The sequence below is a fragment of the Pleurodeles waltl genome, chromosome 1_1, assembly GCF_031143425.1.
Source record: "Pleurodeles waltl isolate 20211129_DDA chromosome 1_1, aPleWal1.hap1.20221129, whole genome shotgun sequence".
Classification (NCBI taxonomy): domain Eukaryota; kingdom Metazoa; phylum Chordata; class Amphibia; order Caudata; family Salamandridae; genus Pleurodeles; species Pleurodeles waltl.
Window position 1 is genome coordinate 670,220,498 of NC_090436.1, and position 25,622 is coordinate 670,246,119.

Genomic DNA, 25,622 nt, shown 5'->3' on the forward strand with positions numbered 1-25,622 from the left:
AGCAAAGCATCAGGCTTCAGTATCAGAATTTTAAAAGGGCAAATTCATTAAGCATTAAAGTTAAGTACGTCTCTAGTAAAGACGCATAAGAAAGTAATAACCTTTCTGTCCGGAACAATATGGGCAGTAAGCTGTCTTCTCTTTGAATGAGTGACCGTCCTCTCACCGCGCAGTGTTGTTAAGTCAAAATTGTTAAAACTATCCCCTAATTCCCTATTGGCCAGTTAATTGTATGTTCACACTTTGTCCAATAAAACTGAAATTCCAAATCTATGAATTCTAATACTTCTCCGTTCTCATATTGTTGATTGGTTCGTCTTGCGATGTCCTCATCATCTGGCTTGTCGGGTAACAATATTGTTGCAGCTTCTATTCTAGTCAGTATCTTCATTGTTCTTGTCCTGGGAAAATCAATCGCACACACATAACACATAAAATGTTGCATTAGGAAGAACATCATCTCCTAGCAGTCAGTTCACGCGAAAAGCTTCCATTATGAGCACATTTAAACAATACAATAGAAATTTCACAGTTTAATTCACTTGGTCAGCATTTTTATTAAACGCTAAGAAATACAACTTTTATATGAGGCCTGGCAAGTAGGCCAAGACACTCGGTAAGGTAAGGTATACAATTATTAAAGCTACAGCTAAATTCATAAGCCTAAATATGACATATTACTCTCTTAGTCTAACACCTATTCAATATTTCATAATATTTAATCAATGATTAGTACATTTCGTTAACATTGGTGGCCATTCTTATACTCACATTTTCAAACGTGTGCATTATTTTGCCACATTATTATTTTTCTCCACAAACTTATTATTCAAAATACATAAACACTCATTAATATTTTTTATAAAAACACCTGCACTAGCAATAACACCCACTGCAATTCAAATGGAATGCCTTTTGAGCGTAGAGTAGGGCAGTGCAGCGATTTGCGCTGCCTGGCATTACTTCATATCCATGACACCATTCAAAGCCACGCAAAGTGGCTTTGTGTGGCCTGATAGATATGATTCTGTAGTTTGAGCTTCCAGAGCGTCACAAAAAGGGACATTCCAGTGGCACAAAGGGCTCAAATATATGCCCCTGAATTTCGATTAACAAAGAAAAAAATTTTAAATACTTGCAGCAGTGTTTTTTTTAAAACACAGACAATATTGAACTTGATAAAAGTGGATTTGTTTAATTAATAAATATATACCATGGAGTCATGAACCTCAGAGTATCATATCTTCATCAGAAATCTCGAAGATGATTTGAAAAATCGGTCAGGAAGACAGTGAGGCAGAATTAAAAAGCATTAGAGAATGGTCATGGCATATTTACATCAACAGGATTACGCTGGCAACACTTCAAAACCATCAATTGTATTCATTATAAGGCAAAGAAATTGTTTAAAAGGAAATGCCATAATGGCTCAAATTGCCCTCGATGTGGGACATGTCAGACAGATGAATTACATATTTTTGTGCAGTATTATAGTTACAAATCTCTGAACCCATGTCGCAACCGGTATATCAGGTATGCTACAAAAAGATATAGCTTTAACTACAGTAACTACTAAGACAACTGTGTTTGGCACAGATGATGCTACCTCAAACTCAAACACATGTGTTGTCTTTAACTCTTCCAAGTGGCCAGATTATGTATTGAATTAGACTGAATTAATACAAACACCCTGCAATCTTCAATATTTATTAAGTAGTTTTTAGTTAGTGCTTATGTTTTGCTTGGTAGTTGTGTTGTGCTTGTGTACGCATGGTGTCACCATGATTATGAGAGAGGCATGATGGTTCTAAGAACTCCAGGTCATTTGCCTGGAGTCCTCAGAGCTAAGTGGCATCTCTATGTTCGTGGGTTCATTTTTCCTGGAAACTGCCCTTAAGCAATAAATACACATTTATATACATATATCTTTCTTCGTGGTGCCTTCTTCCACCAAATGACAACGCTACATTTTGGTACCAGTAGTGGGGTAAGCGTGTGTATTCTTTGGTGAGACAAGAGACAAGCCCACCAACGAGAGAATGCTCGACCCTTGGATGTTTTATTTTATATCACAGTTGGTATACAGTGCCATCTTTGCAATTGACATTTAAATTTGGCAGTGATCTGGGAAGAGACCACACAACATATGTGCTGCGTGTTCAAATGGTGAGTTAACTGCCTTCGCAGAAGCGCCGTCTTCCCCAAGTCAAACAGGATTACTCTAGAAGCCATCCCAGAGTCATTAGATGATCATCCAACTACACTAGAAGTCATTTTCACGTCATCAGACATCATCGAGCTCTTGAAGTCATCAGCAAAGTTTAGAAACTTGACCCTGATGATTTGAGGATGACTTAAAAATGACTATCTGATGACTTCATGGGATGTGATTGTTTCCAATGACTTAAGGATGATTTACAATGACTTGTTGATGACTTGACAAGCGCAAACATTTTGCCTTCAGTTAAAATGGTTCCTAATTTGAAAAAGAATAGTTGCTGATTACTTTGAAAACACATGCATCGTTTTAGGTCAGTATTGTTTTGACAAACTAGAGATTGTGTAAGGTATTTTTATAATTACTTGTTGATTACTTTGAAATTAGCACCATTTTAGTATTCACACAATTTTGCATTGTATTAAGACATGAAATAGGCATGAGAGGTCAATGAGAACATGCATGTTACTTGTCCCAATCATATAATATTACACAGTTGGGAGAAGATGATAATCTTTGTCAGCCATGTTTGATTAGCATGCAATTTACAAGTTTGTCCCTGGAGATTGCTCAGTGAGATGAGTGCCTATTGCATGCATCACATGCTTTACTCGCAGAAAGACTGATGAATGATTTACTGCGTCTGCTAAATATATCTATGTAGCTGAAGGTTAGGCTTAAGAAGCAATCCTCCCAAATGGATTAATTGACCCAGTGTAGAGATTTACTTGTATTTCACAGGTTTATTTCAATATGGTTAGAATAGTTCATTTGGTTGAGTGTCTGATGCTACCTTACATGGATTGCTGATGAAATCTGTCTCTAAACTCCATGTCCCTCTGTTCCACAAAGTTAAATCTGCAGGAATCGCTGTGCATGATTTTATTCACACTCAATCCCATTAAAAAAAGGGATGGTAAAATGCAGAGATCTGTAATGTGCTTGTGTACAAATGCATATTCACAGTCAGTACAGATTTATGCTGCAGGCACATTAAACCAACAAAGTGTTATACCACTATTTATTTGCTGTCTACAAAAACTATGCCAGGAAAGATACATGGATTCTAATTAAACTGTTGCAAACCTTTGGAGAAGCTACAACAGTGAATGTTTTCTTTTTTTTTTTAAATAAAAATTTAACCGAAAATGTATTGGAGTCATTGCAATTGGTACAAAATCAGTTATTATTTCATTATCATAGTGCACTTTTAACTGTTTGTAATAAAATCCTTGGGCACTAGGACATATAGGCCCTCATTACAACCTTGGCAGTTGGTGGTAAACCAGCGGTAAAACCGCCAACAGGCCGGCGGTAAAAAAAATGGAATTATGACCATGGCGGACACCGCCAACATAGACAGCCACTTTAACACTCCGACCACCATGGCGGTACAAACAAACAGCATGGCGGTCACCGCCAACAGACAGGCAGACGACAATGTACTGCCCACACTATTATGACAGGCCAATCGGCCACCTTTTCAGGGGCGGATTCAACGCGAACAAAAACACAGCGGAAACAGGACTTGGAAGGGAAAACACTCACCTCTATACACCCCACGAGGAACCAGGACGCCATGGGGCCTAAACTCCAAATCCGCGCTGCGATAGTCTTCCTGCTCCTCTACCAGGAGCACGAACGACGGCGTTGACGACCACGGTGAGTACTGCACCTACAACACAGGGGAGGGGGGAGGGAAAAGAGAGTGATACACACACGCACCATGCAACACCCCCATCTCCACCCTCACCCACAACAACATACACACAAATACATGCTGCAGCATTACATTTACACCCCCCAGTCCCCCTGGAAGAACGCAATGACAAAAGGAAATGATTGTAACCATTGTAATCAAGAATAATCCATTAGTCAAAAATGTATATACACTATAAACAATTATGTGCACCAAGAATTCAAGTCCAGATACTGCACCTATATAGTCCGTGGACCACTTGGCCCAAAATGCATGGGCAAGGCCCACACTCGATACCCGAACGAAACAGAGAGAACACTGCAGGGGCATCAGCTTTAAATAAAACAGGCACCTCAGGGGGAAGGGAAGGGGGGGGCACCTCAGCCGGATGAATGCACGACGCCAGCTCCACGAGGGAGCTCCATGCCCATTGATGTATCCTGGGGAGTGCAAAGCCACAGTCTCTCAAGTCTCTCTAGTGGGTGGTTTGCCCACTGCTGCATCCTGGGGAGTGCAAAGCCACAGTCTCTCCAGTGGATGGTTTGCCCACTGCTGCATCCGGGGGAGTGCTAAGCCACAGTCTCCCAAGTCTTTCCAGTGGGTGGGTTGCCCACTGCTTTATCCTGGGGAGTGCAAAGCCACAGTCTCTCAAGTGGGTGGGCTGCCCACTGCTTTTTCGTGGGGAGTGCAAAGCCATAGTCTCTCAAGTGGATAACAGTCTCCACTGGTCCTGGAGGGGGCTTTGTGCCCAGAGTGCTTCATCCTGCCAAGGACAGAGGTAGTGGATGTCTTTCTCCACTGGTTCTGGAGGAGGCTTTGTGCCCAGAGTGCTTCATCCTGCTAAGGACTGAGGTAGTGGATGTCTTTCTCCACTGGTTCTCGAGGGGGCTTTGTGCCCAGAGTGCTTCATCCTGCCAAGGACTGAGGTAGTGGATGTCTTTGTCCACTGGTTCTGGAGGGGGCTTTGTGCCCAGAGTGCTTCATCCTGCCAAGGACTGAGGTAGTGGATGTGACACTCCACTGATGGTGGTGAAACATGCAAGCTGCCCAGGCCCCTGGAGCTGACCACCAGCCTCATAAGAATGACCACTGGGGATGGCAGCCATGTCTGCGGTAGTGCCACTGGCTCAGGATGTCGCGGGCCGCTGGCGGCGGGGTCAGTAGAGGTGGTGCTTGAGGCGGTCATTGTGGCGGCGGTGCTGGTGGTGGCCTCACTGACTGCAGTGCAGGTGGCTGGCTCACTGACTGCTGTGCTGGTGGCTGGCTCACTGACTGCCATGCTGGCGGCGGTGTCAGTAGTGGCGGTGCTGGTGGCTGGCTCACTGACTGCGGTGCTGGTGGCGGTGTCAGTAGCGGCGGTGCTGGTGGCGGGCTCACTGACTGCGGTGCTGCTGAAGGGCACAGTGTCTGCGGAGCTGGTGAAGGGCTCAGTATCTGGAGTGCTGGCGGCAGTGTCCATGGCGGTGGTTCATGTGGCGGTGCCAGTGGCGGTCTTGTCCACCGTGCAGGTTGACGGCGACGTTGACTTGCCTTTCATTTTCAGGCCCTTTCCCACTTTGGATGGTGGCGCAGCTGTCTTGCCACTTCCAACAATTGTCTTGCCTGAGCCCTTGGTGGCAGGTGTTTTGGCCTTCTCCCACCGGGATGTGGGCAACTTTTTCTGTTTTGGAGGTGGGGGAATGTCCGTGGCCTCGCTCCTTGGGACACTGGCAGCCCTGTTGCTTGGAGCACTCCAAAATCCGGCTATTGCTGGCCCCACTGAGCCCGGTGATGTGGTGGCTGATGTGCTGGGTTGGGACCTGGAAAGGCGGGCCCTAGGGTAGGGACGGGATGGGGAGATGTAGGGAAGAGGTTAACATTTGATAGGAAAAGCTTTTTAGACACACTGGGACCGGTAGATGGAGGGGGTTTGGGAGTGGAGGAAGAGGTAGTGGTTGTGGGAGGTGTTTGTTTGCTGACTTTGGGTGAAGGTGCATGGGCTGGAGGTCGTGAGATGGATGGCTGTTGGGTGGGTGTGTGACTGCGTTTGTGTACTTTGGGAGGAGGGCTCACAGACACACTGGGAGAGGACCCAGGGGATGTGTGAATGCTAGTGCGGGTGGTGAGTGCATGTGAGCGGTGTGTGGTGATGGGCGTGTTGGTGATGGAGGTAGTGCCTGAAGATGTAGTGCATGGAGGTGTGAGTGGAGACGTGACAGGGAGGGAGGAGGGAGACTTGGAGGAGGGGGACACAGTGGAGGCAGTGGACATTGGTATGTGTGCATGTGCATGGGTATGATGCTTGTGTGAGTGTCCATGGGATGTGTGGTGCTTATGTTTGCCAGAGCCACCCTTGTGTGTTGAGGTGTGTGCATGCTGGTCTGATGGTGTGCTTGGGATAGGCTGAAGTACTGGGGATTAGGTCTGGGTGGAGGAAGTTGGAGGGGGAGGCTGGACACAGGGACAATGGCTGCCAGCAGTACAAAGGCCAGAGCCTGAAATGCTCTCTGTTGGGCTACCTAGCCAGAATGAATGCCCTCCAGGTATGCATTTGCCTGTTGCAACTGCCTCTCTACACCCTGGATGGCATTCAGAATGGTAGACTGCCCACCAGTGAGGGATCTCAGGAGGTCAATGGCCTCCTCACTGAGGGCAGCTGGGCTAACTGGGGCAGGGCCTGAGGTGCCTGGGGCGAAGGAGATGCCCACCCCCGGGTGAGTGGCCACGGGACACTTGCTGAGGGGCTGCTGGGAGGGCAGTGCTGGGAAGGGGGGGCGGCTGTACCTGTAGATGTGGTGGGCACAGAGGGGCCCGCCACCGCAAGGGAGCTCCCATCAGAGGAGGAGTCGGTGTCGCAGGTCTCTGCTCCTGTCCCCGCCATGGAGCACCCCTCACCCTCTGTCCCACTGGTGACTTCAGACTCCGTTGTCTCGCCCTCCAGGGCCATGTGGTATGCAGCTCCCTCCTGCTCTGGTGGCACAGCTCCTCCTCCTGATGATGCTAATGCACACAAGAACAGGAAGACCACAAAAAGGGGGGGAGAATGAAGAAAGACATGTTCAGTGCATGCAATACCGCTACCGTTGGCGGACACTACAGACACAGCAGCCCTCTGCACTACGCCATGCACTTAGAGTTGCCTAATTCATCACAGGGACATGGGGTACATGGCCTATGCCCGATTGCTGCACACATGGAAGTCACAGGAGCCCAGACTAGGTGTAGATGGCTCTTACCACTGGTGAGGTTGGGGTGCCACTTAGCCTGCCTCACAAAGGGTCCTTGCCTACAAAGCTCCCCCTAGCCTAGGGGAACCCACTGCCCACCTCCCCCACCCAGACACCTCCAATGCGCGCAGAGTCAGATGGATGTGACGGTAGTCACTCCCTTGTGGCTGCTGTGATGCACTCAAGTGCCCATCCAACTCCGGATACGCCACCGCCAGGATCCGGAACATCAGGGGGGTCATGGTGCGAGGGGCACCCCTTCCACGTTGGGAGGCCATCCCCAGCTGGGCCTCCACCATCTTCTTGCTCCACCAGCGAATGTCCTCCCATCTTTTACGGCAGTGGGTGCTCTGTCTGTGGTGTCCCCAGGGTCTGGACGTCCTTGGCGATGAAACACCAAATATCCTTCTTCTGGTGAGCGCTGACCTACAGGAATAGTACCGGGGAAAAGGAAAAACTTTAACCGTCCGGACCGTCACAGTCATTGTCCCACGTTCCCACCCTTGCCCTGACGCACATACACTCACCGTCCGATCATTCAGGTGAGAAGATGGCAGCATCCTCCGGTGTACAGAGCGCTAGTGGACCTGTCGACAATGGAAGAGAGACATGTAATAGTCACCTACAGACTTGATCGTGCCACAATCCAGGAACTGTGTGCCCAGTTGGAGCCAGACCTGATGTCAGCTATCCACCATCCCACAGGAATCCCCCCTCTAGTGCAGGTCCTGTCAGTACTCCATTTCCTGGCAAGTGGGTCTTTTCAAACAACAGTGGCCATAGCATCAGGGATGTCCCAGCCTATGTTCTCAAACGTGTTTTCCAGAGTGTTGTCTGCCCTGCTGAAACACATGTGCAGCTACATTGTGTTCCCTCAGGTGGAGAATTTGCTTACAGTGAAAGGTGACTTCTATGCCTTGGGACATATGCCCAACATCATAGGTGCCCTTGATGGAACACATGTGGCCTTGGTCCCCCCTGCAGGAGTGAACAGGTGTACAGAAACCGGAAGAGCTACCATTCAATGAATGTTCAGATGGTGTGTTTGGCCGACCAGTACATCTCCCATGTGAACGCCAAGTTTCCTGGCTCAGTGCATGACGCTTATATTCTGAGGAATAGCAGCATCCCTTATGTGATGGGGCAAGCCCAGAGGCACCGTGTGTGGCTAATAGGTGAGGAGAAGGACCCCATACCCTGTTAATAGTTGTCTGGGTCTGGGGTTGTCCCTAAGGGTTGGTGTGTGTCTAACAGTTGTCCCTCGACATTTGCAGGTGACTCTGGTTACCCAAACCTGTCATGGCTACTGATCCCAGTGAGAAATCCCAGGACAAGGGCAGAGGAACGCTACAACGAGGCACATGGGCGAACTAGGAGAGTGATAGAAAGGACCTTTGGCCTCCTGAAGGCCAGGTTCCGGTGCCTCCATATAACAGGTGGTTCTCTGTACTACTCACCAAAGAAGATGTGCCAGATCACTGTGGCCTGCTGTATGCTGCACAACTTGGTTTTGCGACGACAGGTGCCTTTTCTGCAGGAGGATGGTCCAGAAGGAGGTCTTGTGGCAGCTGTGGAGCCTGTGGACAGTGAAGAAGAGGAGGCAGAAGAAGAGGATTTCGACAACAGAAACAATGTGATCCAGCAATACTTCCAGTGAGACACAGGTAAGAAGACATCACTGCCTCCTACATCTGATAAAATTGTTAGACCTATCATATGTCTGTTACTTTCACCCAGTGTATGGACCCTGACCTGTCACTTTGCCTTTCCACTTCACTGATGTGGGTCCCACTGTGTGACCTCTGCTATGTCACCTCCTGGACTAGAGCTGTGTGACATAAGCATGTTGGCAATAGAATGGACATTGCTATTTTCCTCAGTTATTGCAAATGCACATTTGTGAAAGCACAGACTGACTCCAGATTGTATTGTGATTCAAGGGTGTGTATTTCAGTGCAAAATAGTGGAGGGGTTGTAAAATGGTCAGGGGTGATGGTGGAGGAATGTCCATGGCAGAGTCCAGTTATTAGTCTTACAGGTGCTTTGTCCAAAGGGGCATAGGAAGTGGAGCTCGGGCAGTTTAAGGATGGACAGGGTGACAAAGTGGGACAGAAGGATGACATTCAGGGTGGTCTCATTTTTTGGCTGGGGTCTTGGCATTGTTCTCTGTCTTTGTCCTGGATCTCAGGGACCGTTTGCGGGGTGGTTCTCCATCTGCAGGGGGTGGGGTGCTGGTGTCATGGTCCTGTGGCGGTGCCTCCTGTCCACTAGCGCTGGCAGAGGTGGTGGGCAGTTCATCGCCAAGGCTTGTGTCAAGGGCCCCTTGTTGTGCCATAGTGTCCCTCCTGGTGTTCACAAGGTCCTTCAGCGCCCCTACAATGGTGACCAGGATGGTGCTGGTGGACTTGAGTTCCTCCCTGAACCCCAAATACTGTTCCTCCTGCAGCCGCTGGGTCTCCTGAAACTTGGCCAGTACTGTTGCCATAGTCTCCTGGGAATGATGGTACGCTCCCATGATGTTGGAGAGGGCCTTGTAGAGAGTGGGTTCCCTGGGCCTGTTGCACAGCAGACCTCTCAGTTCCCCAGTTTTCCTGTGCCTCTGTCCCCTGAACTGTGTGCCCACTGCCACTGCTCCCACGTCCCTGCTGTTCTTGGGTTGGTGGGTTTGCCTGGGTTCCCTGTAGTGGTGGACACACTGCTGCTTGACGTGTCCTGGGGACAGAGGTATGGGCCTGCTGGGTGGGTGCTGTGCTGGTGTTTCCTGAGTGAGGAGGCTCTGTGGTGGCTTGTGACTGTGTCAGGGGAACCAACTGTCCCAAGGTCCCAGATGGGCCGGGCTGGTCATCTAGATCCAGTTGGACAGAGCTGCTGTCATCACTGTGGGCCTCTTCTGGGGGGGGGTGGACATATATGGAACCTCCTGTCCGGTGACATTGGGTAGGGGTCCTGCAGGGGTAAAAAAGGCATGATTATTGCATCTGTGTGTGCCATCTTGTGCAATGGGTGGGTGACCCTGTACCCCAGTGCTTACATTCTTGTGTAGGACTTTGTGTGTTAATTGTTTAGGGGTCCATGTGGGTATGTCTAGTGGACATGCATTGGTGATGGGTGTCCATGCTTTGTTGTTGCATGTAGGGCTTGGTGTTGGGATGGATGGTTTTTGATAGTGGGCCATATGTGAGGAGTTTGAGTGATGGGGGTGAGGGTGAGGGTGGGGGTATGTGATAGCATGCAGGTAGGGTTGGGGATATGGTGGTTGAGATTTGACTTACCAGAGTCCATTCCTCCAGCTACTCAAGCGAGGCCCTCAGGATGCAGTATAGCCAAGACCTGCTCCTCCCATGTTGTTAGTTGTGGGGGAGGCGATGGGGGTCCGCCGCCAGTCCTCTGAACTGCAATCTAGTGTCTTGAGACCACGGAACGCACCTTCCCCAGTAGGTCATTCCACCTCTTCCTGATGTCATCCTGTGTTCTTGGATGCTGTCCCACTGCGTTGACCCTGTCCACAATTCTGCGCCATAGCTCCATCTTCCTAGCTATGGAGGTGTGCTGCACCTGGGGTGTCTTTGCAGTGCCATGGGGTCGTGTGGGTGATGTGTGAGGTGGTGTGTATTGTGATGTGTGAGGGGATGTGTTTGTGTGTGTTGTGTGAGGTGCGTGGATGTTGTGTGAGTGATGGTGTTGAGTGCCTGTGGATGCTAGATTGTTGATGGTGGTGTCTCTCTCTGGCCTTCTGTCGCAATTCTGGTCGTAAGGGTTTGTGGGTGATGTGGGTGTGTGTTTTATATTGTATAGGGTGTCTGGGAGTGGTGTGTGTATGTGTATCAGGTGTGTGTATTTGGAATTGTCCAATGTGGTTGTGTTTTATAAGTGTGTGTGTATTTTGAGGGCGGCGGTGTGTACCACCAATGGAATACCGTGGTTGAAAGACCGCCACGTGGATTAGTGGGTCATGCCAGTGTGGGCGTATTCCTGTTGGCGTGACGGTGTCAGTTTTGTTATCGCCAGTTTATCACTGACCTTTGGTGTGGTGGACTTGTGTGGGTGTCTGGATTTTGGCAGATTCCGTGCTGTGATTCGTAATAGCTGTCGCAGAATTCCGCGGCCGCAGCGGTGTGTTGGCGGTCTTCTGCACGGCGGTAAGCGGCATTTACCGCCAATGTTGTAATGAGGGCTATAGTATCCTCCTGTTTCCAGAATGCACTGCAGGCTTTCAATTTTACTATTGCTTACTGTAGTAAATGACAGTAAACTCTTCCTTGTGTGCAGCATTGCTGTATGTCGGTCTTACTTTTCAAAAAAGATTATTGAAAAGAAGCGCAAGAGTGCTCTTGGAACCTTGTTGACCTTTGCCCGCCCCTGGCCGTTTTGACCAATCATCAAGGGTATTGTTGTGTGCATTCCAGCAACTGGGATAGTCAGGCAGGTCTTTGTTTTACATGCTGCTGAGACCGAGAAGAGAAACCACGAGCTTCGGAGTTGCGTTTTTATGGCACGAAAAGCCAGGGAATTCTATATCAGGGCCGGAGGCGAGGATTATGCAGTCCTTTCTTCACTTCATTGTAATCAGCAAGTTCACAGTTCAACAATAACAAAAAACGTTAAAACTTCAAGTCCCATGATGCTAAACACATCACCATGGCAACCAGTAACCCAATCCACTGTCCTTAATAGAGTGTGTATAAATAGCTGACGGGCGCAGTCCTTTCTTTCTTCACTGCTGCCCGTCAGTTAAGTCCTCGCTCTTTCTTGTTTCTGCACTGGAGTTTTGGGGATTGCCTTGTGACACGAGAGCGTGTTGCCTTGTACTGATTGCCTTACTTTGACAGTTTGCTGTGTTGTTATTTCGCTGGTGGCATTCTTCGCATTGTTCTCATTCTTGTGGTGATATGTGCGGTAGGCTGGGGCCCGAGCGCGTGGTTCGGTAATGTTTCTTCACTGCTAGGGGCGCACTTGTGCTCCATTTCTGCATTCAGTCAGATTGTTTTTCAGCGCTTCGCGTGCTGCGTTCTGGCTGAAGCATGAGGGCTTTTCAGAACCCGGCCCTCGGGGTTCTGATTGCTGTTGGCCCCCCAACCCTCACCCACACCGTGCCGCAGTAAGTGCAGGCGGAGCCTGCTTGTTATTTTCTCCCTTGGGAGAACCTAAAGGGTTATTGTGGTTATATTATTTGCCAAAGCACGGCGAGGGGGGTGCCCTTTATACTTTAGGTTGGGCGTCTTTTTTGTGCTCGCAACCCTGTGATTATTGGCACCCTCTGGGGGTACGTTGTGGATATTCATATCTGGGCTCGCCCTGGGGTCCTCTCCACCCTAGATTTATACTATAGTGGGTTATTTTCACATATATATATTTTTATGGTGGTGTTTATGTCTTTGACTACACCCTCCATGGAATCTTTTGAGGATCATGCATATGCTTCCTCTTTAGGGACGGAGGAGGTTTGGCCTCCACAACGTCAACTGCTGAAAGGCATGGAAAAACTTCTTTCGCAGGCGGTGGTGAAGGCTTTAGCACCCCTGCAAGATAGGGTGGATAGCTTAATGGACCAAGGGCCACATATATGAAACTTTTTGCACGCCGCAAATAGTGAATCTGGCTCTTTGCGACGCGCAAAAAGCACTTCCCCATGTACAAACCCAGTTTTGCGATTCGGTAAACTTTTTACCGAATCGCAAAACGGGATTGCGACTCGTAATTAGGAAGGGGTGTTCCCTTCCTAATTGTGACTCGCAGTCCCATGTATGATTGTTTTGTGACTGCGAATGCGGTCACAAAACAATTGCAGTTAGCACCAGCGTCACACTGGTGCTAACACTTTCGCAAACAGGAAGGGGTCCCCCTGTCCTGAGGACATTTACCACCTTCAATCCTCTGAGTGGGTACCTACTCCCAAAGTGGCGACCTACGTCGCCAGGGTGATTCACCACCCATTGGAGAAGGAGGTTAGCGGCTGTCTAAGGGCAGAGTGTCCCAGGCCGTCGCTTCAGGACAAGGTGGCAGTTACCCCTTCTTTGGATCTGAAGCTCTGCACTTTGGCTCAAAATATATGCACGATCCCAAGAAAGGGATTGATCGCTCCTGGCGAGCTTGCCAGGATTAACTCTTGGATGTCCTGGGGCCCTTGACCAAGATTATTGAACTGGCTGAGTCGGCCAGGGTATCAGAAGAACCTTTGTCAACTGATTTGGTTGCCGGATGGGCGCAACGAGCAGTCTGTCTGCTGGGAAACGCCAATTGCGCCATCTCTACAGAGAGGCGTTTGTCCCTCTTGATCAAGATTGACCCCAAATAGGGGGAATTGGCTACCTCGGAGGCAGGCGCGGTTTCTCAAGGCAATCTCTTCGGGGACCCCTTTGTGAAAGAGTTGGGGAGGTTTGTTGCAACTTTTTCCGCTCTGGACAAGGTGCAGACATCTATGCGCCAGATCTTTCCGGGAAAGGTTTTCTTCGGGCCGGAAGAAGAAGGGTTGCTCCTCCGGCCGTCCCCTGCAACCAGGCCCCGCCAGATCTCAGGGACGCCGCAACAACCATTTGGAATGATGGGAGTTAAGGGGCGTTCTTCCCCAACAGAGGTTCCGGGAGAGGTCGTTCCTCACGCTTCAGCAGAGGAGGTTCAATGCTCCAGGAGGAAGCGGTGGTGAGCATGCCCCTTTTTTCCCCTCAAAAAATGGGAGGCTGAATCGGTCTATTCTTAGTGAATTGGGTTCGGATCACTTCATACTCTTAGGTCTTGTAGACAGTGACTGTTTTCCACAAAGAATTCTATGGGACCCCAGTAAAGCCGGTAAGACGGTTCAATGTTCAGGAATCTCATTTAATAGACGCGGAGGTACAACTTCTTCTTCTCAAAGGGGCCATTGTTCCAGCCAACCTTCATCAGAGGGGGTTCTTAAGCAACATTTTCTTGGTCGAAAAGAAGGACAAGGGTTTTTGTCTGGTGATAAACCTCAAGGCATTCAACGAATGGGTGGTTTATCACCGTTTCAAAATAGAAGGTATTCACCTCCTCAGAGATCATCTGTGCCAAGGGGACTAGTTGGTCCATTTGGACCTCAAGGACGCTTACCTTACGGTCCCGATTTTCTCTCCTCACCGGCGTTTCCTGCAATTTCAGTGGCGGAATCGGATTTACAAATTCAGGTGTCTTCCTTTCGGCCTTTCATCAGCACCACGAAGTTGCTGAAACCGGTATTGGAGTTTCTGAGGATAATTATTTATGTTGACGACTTCCTTTTGATGGATCAATCCCGGTCGCAACTGTTGATCTATGTGAACATAACTATTGCTTTGTTTCAGGATCTGGGTTTTGTGATCAACGCGGAGAAGTCCATGCTTCTCCCGTCACAGTCCAGGACCTTCCTGGGTTTTGTAGTGGACACCACGTCGGCAACTCTGAAACTCCCAGAGCACTAGATCTCCAACATCAAGAAGGAGATATTCAAAGTGCTCCGGAGAGACAGGACCTCCTTCCGCCAGATAGCCAGGATTGTGGGCCTTCTGTCTTCCTCTATTCAGGTTATCCTTCTGGGTCCTTTGCATTACAGGGCCCTGCAATGACTGAAGGCGTCCCATCTCAGGAGGGGACACACGTATTCGGCACTGGTGAAACTTTCTTCAGAAGCTCGATTGGAGATGCAGCGGTAGTTGAACCACATGGAGGCGTGGAACAGGAAGGAGATCTTTGGCTCCCTCCCCGACCTAGTGATAGAGCTGGATGCCAGCAGGATGGATTGTGGAGCCCTGTGCGGTCAGATTTCCATGAGGAGTTGAATCTTCATATCAATTTCCTCAAACTATTAGCGGGTTGTTTTGCGATTCGGTCCCTGGCTCACAACAAAGTATCCTATTGTGTCCTTTTACATCTGGACAACATTTCGGCCGTCCAGTACATAAGCAGGTGGGGGGGGCACACGGTCCAGAGTGCTGGTGGATCTGGCAAAGGATTTTTGGCATTATTGTCTGCAGAGGCAGATCTCTGTAACAGCGGAATTTCTTCTGGGAATTCAGAACAAGGTGGCAGACTGGAACTCCTGTTATCTCAGGAATACCAGTGACTGGCAACTGGACCCTGCGATCTTTCGGTTTCTGATGCATCGTTGAGGTCCATGTGGGTTGGATATTTTTGCCTCTCGGCTGAATGCTCAGCTCTCAATTTACTTCAGTTGGAGACCAGACCCGGGAGCTACAGGGGTGGATGCTTTTCTGCAGGATTGGTCAGGGAACCAGGGTTATGCTTTCCGTTTCTGTTGATCCCCAGAGTGGTGGCACAGATCCAACATCAAAGGGTGTCTTTGAGTCTGATCACTCCGATCTGGAGAGCTCAAGCGTGGTTCCCCACTCTTCTGGAGTTGTCGCGGATGGCTCCTCCCAAGCTTCCGCATTCCTTGTGAATCCTTCGTCCCCATCTGGTGGTGTTTCAGGGACACCTCAACCTCATGGCTTGGAGGATTTCAGGGGACATTGGGAAGACGTCCCCCTTTCACGAGACGCTATGGCCATTATCAGACAGTCATGGTCTCCAGGTACGATCAAGCGATACAGGTCATCCTGGAACAGATGGGCTCATTGGTGTCTGGAGAGGGAGGTGGATCCCGTGGGGGCACCAATTGCATTTGTAGTCAACTTCCTGGAAGAGTTTTAAACTTATGGTTTGGCGTATTGTACCATCAATTCCTTCCGTTCTGCTATTTCCGCAGGACACAGTCTGATTAGTAATTTACCGGTTGGGGAACACCCTTGGGTAAGTAAACTGCTTAACGGTGTATATTTGTCTAGACCTTCTGAACCTAGATATTCTGGTTTATGGGATGTTAACAAGGTTCTCAACTTTATTTCTTCCTGGCCGGATAATCAGTTTTTGTCCAGGAAACAGATCTCATCTAAGTTGGCGATGCTCTTATGTCTCATTTCCTGTAAGAGAGTTTCAGATGTGCACGCTTTGGATGTTTCAGCTCGGGTTTTCACTCCTGAAGGGGTTACATTTACCATTTCGAGAAGAACTAAAATGAGTACCAAGTTGGTTTCTTATCCCAATTTTGAGTCTCATCCTAATCTTTGTATGGTCAGATGTCTTGAGATGTATGAGGTGGTCACAGAGGAGGATAGACCCACGGGTGAGAGACAACTTTTGCTTACTATCAGGAAACCGTTTAGTGCAGTGGCTTCTCCTACAATAGCCAGGTGGGTAGGGTGGCTCATGTTTGAAGCTGGAATAGATGTTAGACTGTTCGGGGCTCATTCTACCAGGAGAGCAATGGCTTCAAGGCCATTCAGGTAGGTGGTAGATTAGAGGACATTATGAATGCAGCGGATTGGTCCTCTGAATTGGTTTCCAAGAGGTTTTATTTCAAACCTATACACGAGGCGGCATCGTTGGTGGTGAGTAAGCTTTGAACTTGCATAATCCTCGCCTCTGGTCCTGATATAGAATGAAAAATTTCCTAGCTTACATGAAGGAAAGTTTAAATTCTGTTAAGAACAAAGAGACGAGGATTATCCCTCCCTCATACTGCGACAGTATTACCCGCCCAATGATGGTTTATTTTAGTTCGTGTCCTTTGGGTGGATTCTTCCACTTACAGGTCAGTTGTATTTTTCCACTCTCTTTGAGTTATTTGCTATAATGTAATTTTATTTGTGGCTGATTTTTTTTTATCTTGATATGGATTGGGTTTATCACATTTATTCTCTTTTTTGCATACAAAATGTATGATGTGTTCTTGTTAATTGGTTTCTCTTGCATGACTTTGTTTCTGTGTTTCTGATCACTTCTTTATTTTGTAGGAGGTGATTCCGAAGGTGATTGAGATCGCAAGGTCCTTAACTTCCTTCAGTGAAGAAGAGGAAGGACTGCGCCCGTCAGCTATTTATATACACTCTATTATGGACAGTGGATTGGGTTACTGGTTGCCATGGTTATGTGTTTAGCATTATGGGACTTGAACTTTTAACATTTTTTGTTATTGTTGAACTTGAACTTGCTGATTATAATAAAGTGAAGAAAGGACTGCATAATCTGCGCCTCCTTGTCCTTAATAGAATTGAAACTTTCCTTCAAGTAAGCACTTTTCAACAAATCTGCACTGCATTCACATTCCTGAGTAGAGCGAGCCAACGCATTTAACAGAGAAAACAGAGACATGCTCTTCTCTTGCTGTAAGGACCAGTACATGATGCAAGTCTTTAAAATATTTGGCGCATAAGTCGTGCAATAAACATCATGTTAGAATGTGAAAAAATGTTTTCAAAACCCCAAAAGGTGTATTTCTTTAACAATCAGAAGCTTTGCACCTCAGTACATCAGATTATGGCGGTCATTCTGACCGCGGCGGGCGGCGGTCGCCGCCTGCCATGCGGTTACCGCCGAATGACCGCCCCGCGGTCAAAAGACCGTGGCGGCCATTCCAACTTTCCCGCTGGGCCGGCGGGCGACCGCCAAAAGGCCGCCCGCTGGCCCAGCGGGAAAGCCCCTGCAACGAGGAAGCCGGCTCCGAATGGAGCCAGCGGAGTTGCAGGGGTGCGACGGGTGCAGTGGCACCCGTCGCGATTTTCACTGTCTGCAAAGCAGACAGTGAAAATCTGTATGGGGCCCTGTGAGGGGGCCCACGACACCCGTTCCCGCCATCCTGGTTCTGGTGGTGAAGACCGCCAGAAACAGGCTGGCGGGAAGGGGGTCGGAATCCCCGTGGCGGCGCTGCAAGCAGCGCCGCCATGGAGGATTCCCTGGGCCAGGGGAAAACCGGCAGGAAACCGCCGGTTCCCCTTTTCTGAACGCGGCTTTACCGCCGCGGTCAGAATAGCCCAGGAAGCACCGCCAGCCTGTTGGCGGTGCTTCCGCTGCCCTCCGCCCTGGCGGTCATGGACCGCCAGGGTCGGAATGACCGCCTATATCTCTGCATTAAGACGTATTTATAAAAAAATAGTTTTTAAACATGCATGGCGAAGCATGCCTGTCACCTCCCTTATTACAATGCTTTTAGTGAGCAAGTCAAGTCAGTTGACATTTGAGTCCTATACGTGTCCTTCATTCTGACAGATGGAGCAACATGATATGCTATTAAATTAACAACAAGAAGTCTTTGTACTTCACACATGCTTAATTGGCATATTTGAAGGTGTTCTCATATGTAAGCAAACAAACCAGAGTCTGTGTGAAATATAAAAACATTTCTATGATCACACAATTTGTTCATGAGGGAAGCATGAATGGAGCCCATATTTTCCAGTTTCACACTGTGAAATTCAGCCATTGTTAGGGTATCTTTTTATTACATCAAACCCTAATGCTTTGTCTTTAATTGACCAAGGACATAAGGGGCTTCACAACAGACAAATGCTATGTTACACATTTTAGGTTTTGCCTAGACCGCAAGACACATTGTTTACATATAATGGGCTTACAACCCCGCCTCCCACCAGCATACCATTTGTTAGCTTCATCTTCACTCTCATTTTCTTCATCCCTGTTTGTAACTGCATGCAGGTGTCATGCCCTCTTCTTGTGTTTGACCCTTCCCTGGCACAAGGACCAAGTACTTTTGTCCATCCACTGTTGCCATTTTTGGAGCTACTATTTTCTTTATGTTCAAGCACTCCATTTGAATGCTTGTGTTTTCAGTCTGTCTCCCATATCCCCTTCCATATAGCTTTTATACCTTCCATCCGTTCCATGTTGCTTGTTTTCCCTACCACCCCCTACCCTGTATTCTACACCTCTGCACTCTGCCAGTGCTCTCTACTCCATGGCACTTTGTACCACTGCGCTATACTCTGCACAATTCTATGCCACTGCACTGACACTCTACACCACTGCATTTTATTCTGCACCATTCTACTCTAGGCCACTGCACAACATGCCACTCTACTCTGCATCACTCCATGTCACTGCACTTTCTACCACTATACTCTACAACACTCTACGCCACTGCACTTTACGCCACACCACTCTATGCCACTCTACTTGGCACCACTTTACTCTATGCCACTGCACTTTATGCCATTACACTCTACTCTACCCCACTGCACATTACATTGCTAAATTGTACTTTGTGCCACTCTACTCTATGCTGCTGCACTCTGCACCTCTCTGCTCTGCCCCACTCTACTCTATTCCCCTGTGCTCTATCCCACTGCACCATATGCTACTCTACCTTACTCTGTACTACTCTATGCCACTGCACTCTATACTACACCACTCTACTTTATGCCACTGCACTCTACACCAGTCCACTCTACTCTACCCCATCCACTCCACAGTGCCACTCTACCCCACTTCACTAAATGCCACTCTACTCTACACCACTATACTCTGTGCCACTCTACTCTATACCACTCTACTATACACCACTCCAAGCCACTCTATTCTACACTGTTACTCCACTCTAATCAACCCCACGCCACTCTACTCAACTTTACTCTACTCCAATCCACTATACACCACTGCACTCTATGCCAGTCCACTCCACTCCATTCCTCGTCACTCTACAAAACTCCAAGCCACTGCACTCTATGCCATGCCACTCTATTCCACAGTGCTGTACAACATGGACAAAGGATATTTGTAATGCCTGTGCTTTTATGTAGATTAAACCTATTTGATTTACCAATGCTTGTTCTTTTCTGGCACATATAGATTTTTGGGATTTCACAGGATGCTGAGGTGAGGCAGGCATTTTGAACCTGGCCAGCATGTTGCATGGTCACCAGCTGCAGCCAGTAGGCCACATTGCATCCTGTGAAACCTCAGCTCCATGTCTATTCTCTAAAGCTTTCACCACACTGGAGGTGTGTCTGTGTGTATAAATACACATATCTCTGTTCTCCTTAATGATCACATGTTCTCCACTAAACCTGTATTTCTCTGTCCTTCACAGGGGCTCTCCCACCTCTACTGGTAGTCTTTCCACTCTATTCATCTGGTCTCTGTCCTGTTTATCTACTCTCCACATATCCTTAGCACACTTTACATTTTCTTTCTTCTCTGGAAATCTGCTCTCAAGCCCACATTACATCTGACATGCTTCTTCACACATCTTCATCTTCACTATCAGGGTTTTGTGTCTGCACTACACCCTATACATGTGTTGTCTGTGTCCATTCTTCACTGTTTAACCATTCTCCACGATGTACTTGTGCCCTCATGCCATCTCAACATGCTTGCAATTCTATGTGCACACCCTTAACATCTGTCACCACTCTCAACATGCAATTTTCACCCTTTATGTCTGCCCTTCTCTTGCTTGCAGCATCTGTTCACCATCTATACATCTGCCATCCGCATTCACCTTCCCTGCCTTCCATATACATTCTCCACTTTCGACATGAGCTCCACCCCTCCCACATGCAATCTCCATTTTTTACATCCACACCACATCCTCTCTCTAATCTGTACATGTGCACTCTAACTGCCACTTTTGCTCCCATCCCATTATATCTTCTTGCTGTCCTGTACATGTTGTCTTCTCCAGATGTGTGCCTTCCACGCAGTTATGCTCTCATTCCACTCGATGTACACTCCACTATCCACATGCTCCCCACACTGTACATGAACAATCCACGTTCCACATCTACTCTATATCTGTGTTCCAACTCGCCACATTGGCAGTCTGTGCTCTACATCCACCCCTTCACCATGTACATCTGCCATCCGTGGTCCATATCCTCAATCTGATTATCTTCAACACATTGTATATCTGTTCTCTGCTATACCTTCACCGTCCATGCTCCAAACCTGCCCTCACATGCAGTTTACACCCTCCAGAAGCCCCTTTTTGCTCCCGGTAGTCTTCTATTCACCCCATACATCAGTTTTCCATGCTGTACCTCTGGTCTCCACCATGAACATCCACTCTTCATACTCCCTATCCAGTCTCCATCTGTCCCCTACACTCCACTCCCCAGATCCACTTTCCAACCTATACATGCACTTTCCAAACTCCACTTGTGCTCTCCACCGTGTACATGATCTCTCTGCAGCACAATTCTGCTCTCACTATGCATTTTCCAAACCACCTTACACATCTGCATTCCTCATTTCACTGTGCCCATTGCACAAACTCTCCACCATTTATATCTGTGCTTCTCACCTTTTGTCTACCATGTGCATGTGCTTCGCACATCTCGTCTTTGCACCAAACACGTCACCTCTATGTTCCGATTATACTCTGTGCGCTACACCCTCTACCTGTGCTCTCCACACTAAATGTGCACTTTCCATCCTTCAAATTTGCCCTTCACTTGCCCTATCCACTCTGTACATCTGTTCTTCACAGCTGTTCCCCAAAGTGTACCTCTATCTGTCATCCACTTTGTGCATCAACGCTGCACAAGCATCTCCTACCTGCACATGCCCTCCATTTTACTCACTCTCCACAACCTCCTTTTAAGCTATACGTGTGCACCTTAGCCCCTACTCTTGCCCCCTCCTTTATATCTATGTGCAATCCTGTACACATGTCTAATTCTAGATTTGTTCTGCACACTACAGATGTGGTCTCTCCACTAAAGGATGTGGTCTCTCCCCACCTGCTGTATTTCCTGCAGTCTCTACTGTCCACATTCTGTCCATGTACATCGACTCACCACGATCCACATGCACTCTCCAAAAGTTCTCGTTATCAGCACATCACATCAGCAGTGCATGTTCTACATCTGTTCTTTATCCTAAACATCCACTCTCTGGGTTCCATATCAACTCTACATTTTGTACATCTGCACTCCACAATACTTTCCACACAAAACATTCTCTATCCACACAGTCTGAGCTTCACCCTCTACATCCTTTCTCTACCCGTTAAATCAGACATCTACACCTGCTATCTACCCTAATCATTCACTCTCAGCCACTACATTTGTTCTCTAGTCTCTACATTGTCTCTGACCTTTACATTCCCTTTTCATCTCCATAACATACACTGCTGACCCTCTCCATCTGCTCTCTACAATCTATGTCCAATCTATTTATACTCGCCTTCCTCTGTGTCTGCCGTGTGCTTCTGCTGTCTGCAATATATGTACCAGATCTTCATCCTCGACATCTGTTCTTTTCCTTCAACCCAAGGGGGGTCATTATGAACCCCGGCGGATCAGACTGCCATGCCGGCAGCTGGGACAAAGACCGCCACTGGCATGGCGGTCTAAACCGCCATATTATGGACACAGTGAGGGCCACCTATGGCGGCCCTCCTCCTCCGCCAGGCTGCCGCCGACAGGCAGCCTGACGGTGGAGGGAATCATTTTCCGACAGGGTAGCGATGCTTGCCTTGGATTATTATCCCTTTTGCCACCACCCTTTCCCTGGTGAAAGGCTGCAGAAGGAGTGCTCCGGGGCCCCCCTGGTGGTCCCTGCACTGCCCATGCACTTAGCATGGGCAGTGCAGGGGCCCCCGTGCAGTGCCCCATCGCGCAGGTCACTGCCTGATTTACGGGCAGTGATCTTTGTGACAGGTGCAGCTGCACCCGCCGCACACCAACATTGGCGGCGGCTCCATTTGGAGCCACTGTCAATGTTACGTCCCTTTTCCCTGCTGGGTCGGCCTGCAGAAACACTGTTTCCACCCGCCGGCCGAGCGGGCAAAACATTATATGGCCGGCAGGGGGGTAGTTGCGCTGGCGTTCTACTATTGACTGCCAGGATGGATCTCGGCGGTTTTAACCACTGAGATCGTAATGAGGGCCAAGGTCTTCATATTTTAATCTATATCCTCAGCATGCACACTTTTTCTACAGCTATTCAGTTTCTACCTCAACTACTTAGATCAGCTATACACATGAGTTCTCCTTATCCACTTTCAACATTCACTTCTGCTCCAAACACCACACTTCATATGACAAACTCACAATCTTCAGTCCATTGCTGTAATGTTCCATTATCAACAACGACTACTTGATGCTGTTCTCCACATTGTGTTCACATACTACTTACCACACTGCGTTCTACGCTCTTTTGTTCCTCAGTTCACATCCCCTGTTGACATCTGCTTTCTCTACTCAAATCTGATCTACTCATACTCTGATCTGCATGAATATATGCTCACCATTTACAGTTTCTCAAAATCACACATTTGTGTAATTTAGCAATTGTGGGTGGAAAGCAAGTACCACAATACCCAAAATTCATCATAAAAGTGAAATATCCATTATAGTGAAATTTAAATCAAATGGCAGAATAACTTTCTGTTGGTATAAATGGGCATGTTCATAGTCGTAAATCAGGGAGACTGACAAAGAAATGTATTTGTGTAATTTAGAGTCAACTGAAATCGACATCTGCCAGACGTGTCAATCGATGTAAAGATAAACATAAAATCGTGAACACAATGGTTAAGCAACTGTGTGTGAAAAGAAAGTACCACGATACCCATAATTCATCATAAAAGTGAAATATCTACTATTGTGAAATCAAAATTAAACGGTAGAACAAATTTCGGTTGGTATAAATTAGCATGTTCATAGTCGTAAATTAGGTAATAATGTCGAGGTTTAATGGACATTGTTATGCTTTTATTTGTTTGTTTACATTTAAATAGTCTGTCTTTTCTTTAGTTAGGTATTTAAACATGGAAAAGGGGCACAACAAGTAACACCTGTGAGCAAGGTCGGAATGACCAAAATGCATTGGGTGCTCTTGTGATTTTGGAAATGATTTGAAGCCCAGCATTAAAGTATTTGCAAAATTTACACCTTGGAGTGCGGTTCTTTCCTTGTGAACCGGAGGAATTTGTGTGAAAACATTAAACGGATGTCCTGCCGTTAAATCTGCACCACCGTGAAGAAAGTGCGCCGGAGCACGCTTCTACAGGACAAAAGTGCTTGGATTGAATTCAGAATGAGGCGTGGGCAGCCGCCATACAGAGGAAACTAACATTGTGAATACCGGCAATGGGAATCGAGACGTAGCGACTGGAGAGTGACAGCGGACGATGAAATACCGAGCCGGGTAAGATGTAAACATTCCTCGCTAATGGCATAACGGGACCTAGCGATAAGATTGTAAGGAGACGGTTTTCAGTCTATCTCAGTAAGGTTAAAGGTGTAACTCATAATTTTGGGCTCTTCGCATATTGAGTTAAAGCCAAAGTCAAAATGGACTCGAGGGAAGCAAAACGCTTGGTAATGGCTGCGGAAGTATTCAAAGACATTACAAATAATTTTAATTTTAGTGATGAAGGGGCAACCCAAGGACAAGGAGATGTGACAACCAAATTACGAGAATGGGAAAGACTCTCTTGTAAAGAGATCAATAAATGGTAAGAAGTGTTTACTTTAAAAAAATATGTGGAGGGTAACAGAATACCAAGAGGCTTAAGAATTAGAATTATGCCTAGTCATCAGGATGCCAGTAGTGCTTTATTGGAAGATTGGGGTGAACACATTTTGAACTCCTCGAAAGGATTAATGATTATTCTAATTAAACATGCGGAAATAGCACTGGAGAAAATTCAAAGTCAACTAAATAATTTAGAACAAGAATTAGAATGCTTAAGTTTAACAGAAGAGGAACGAAAATTTAAAAGTGACTTGAGTTTCAAAATACAAAAACATGAAGACACAGTTAAAACACGTAAGCAGTTCAAATTTCAAAGAGATAAATTCTATTATGAAGAAGGAAGAATCTTCACATTTGCGAGGAGATTCCAGAGTGAGAAACAAAGAGAACAAATTGACATGTCTCAATCAGAAAAATCAGATAAATCAAGTATAGAATCTTCATCTATTGAGAACGATTCAAGTGAAGAAGGTGTTTCAAAACTAGTACAACAACCAAGATTAACTCTTTTAAACGAGATGCGCCTCGCCCTCCAACAACAATCAAAAGATCAACAGAACAAAACAAGAGGAAAAGGGCCAGGACTGGGCATAAGAAGAACAAACGTACAAGAAGGGGACAGAGAGGTAAAGCAAAGAAGTACCAGGGCAAAGACAGAGACAACATTCAAGAGTTAAATGTAATAAATCTATCGAGCAGAGAAAAAATGATAGGAGAAGAGACACTTTTGAAGAAAGGCTTAAGTTTTTGTCCTGTAATGAACATTGATTTGGCACAAACACGTATTGACTTCTACAAATATATACACAAAATTAAATTGGCAAAGGTCTTCAAAGAGGAGGATCAAAAAGAGGAAAAGGATCCTGTGGAACCCTCATATGACTTAACAGTACAAGACAAAGATACCTTGATGACTATTGTAAATTTAGATGGACCTGAAAGTGAGGATTGGATAGGAGAACAAGAAGCAATAATTCGACTAGGAGCAGGACTTATGGAAAAAGAAACGAAATCAAGGTTTTGTCCAGTATTACTGGTTGGTAATAAAATAGATTTATTTGCTGAGATTGTATTTCATGATTTGTACAAAAAACAATGGCCTCGGCAGAAGAGTAATTTAACTACATTGGAAAAACAAGCTCTCTATAATCTACAAATGGATGCAGCTTTGGAAATTAAACCTGCAGACAAAGGTGGAAACATTGTAATTCTAAATAAACAGGATTATGTA

At 47.1% G+C, this 25,622-nt stretch overlaps 1 long non-coding RNA gene across 1 annotated transcript in view; it reads left to right on the forward strand.

Annotated features, from left to right (window-relative positions):
- Positions 1–23,737: 23,737 nt before the first annotated feature.
- Positions 23,738–25,622, forward strand: part of LOC138286605 (uncharacterized) — an 86,043-nt gene continuing 84,158 nt past the window's right edge. The window contains exon 1 of the long non-coding RNA XR_011202019.1: positions 23,738–24,061. This is a non-coding gene — a long non-coding RNA (uncharacterized lncRNA). The remainder of the gene's footprint in view (positions 24,062–25,622) is intronic.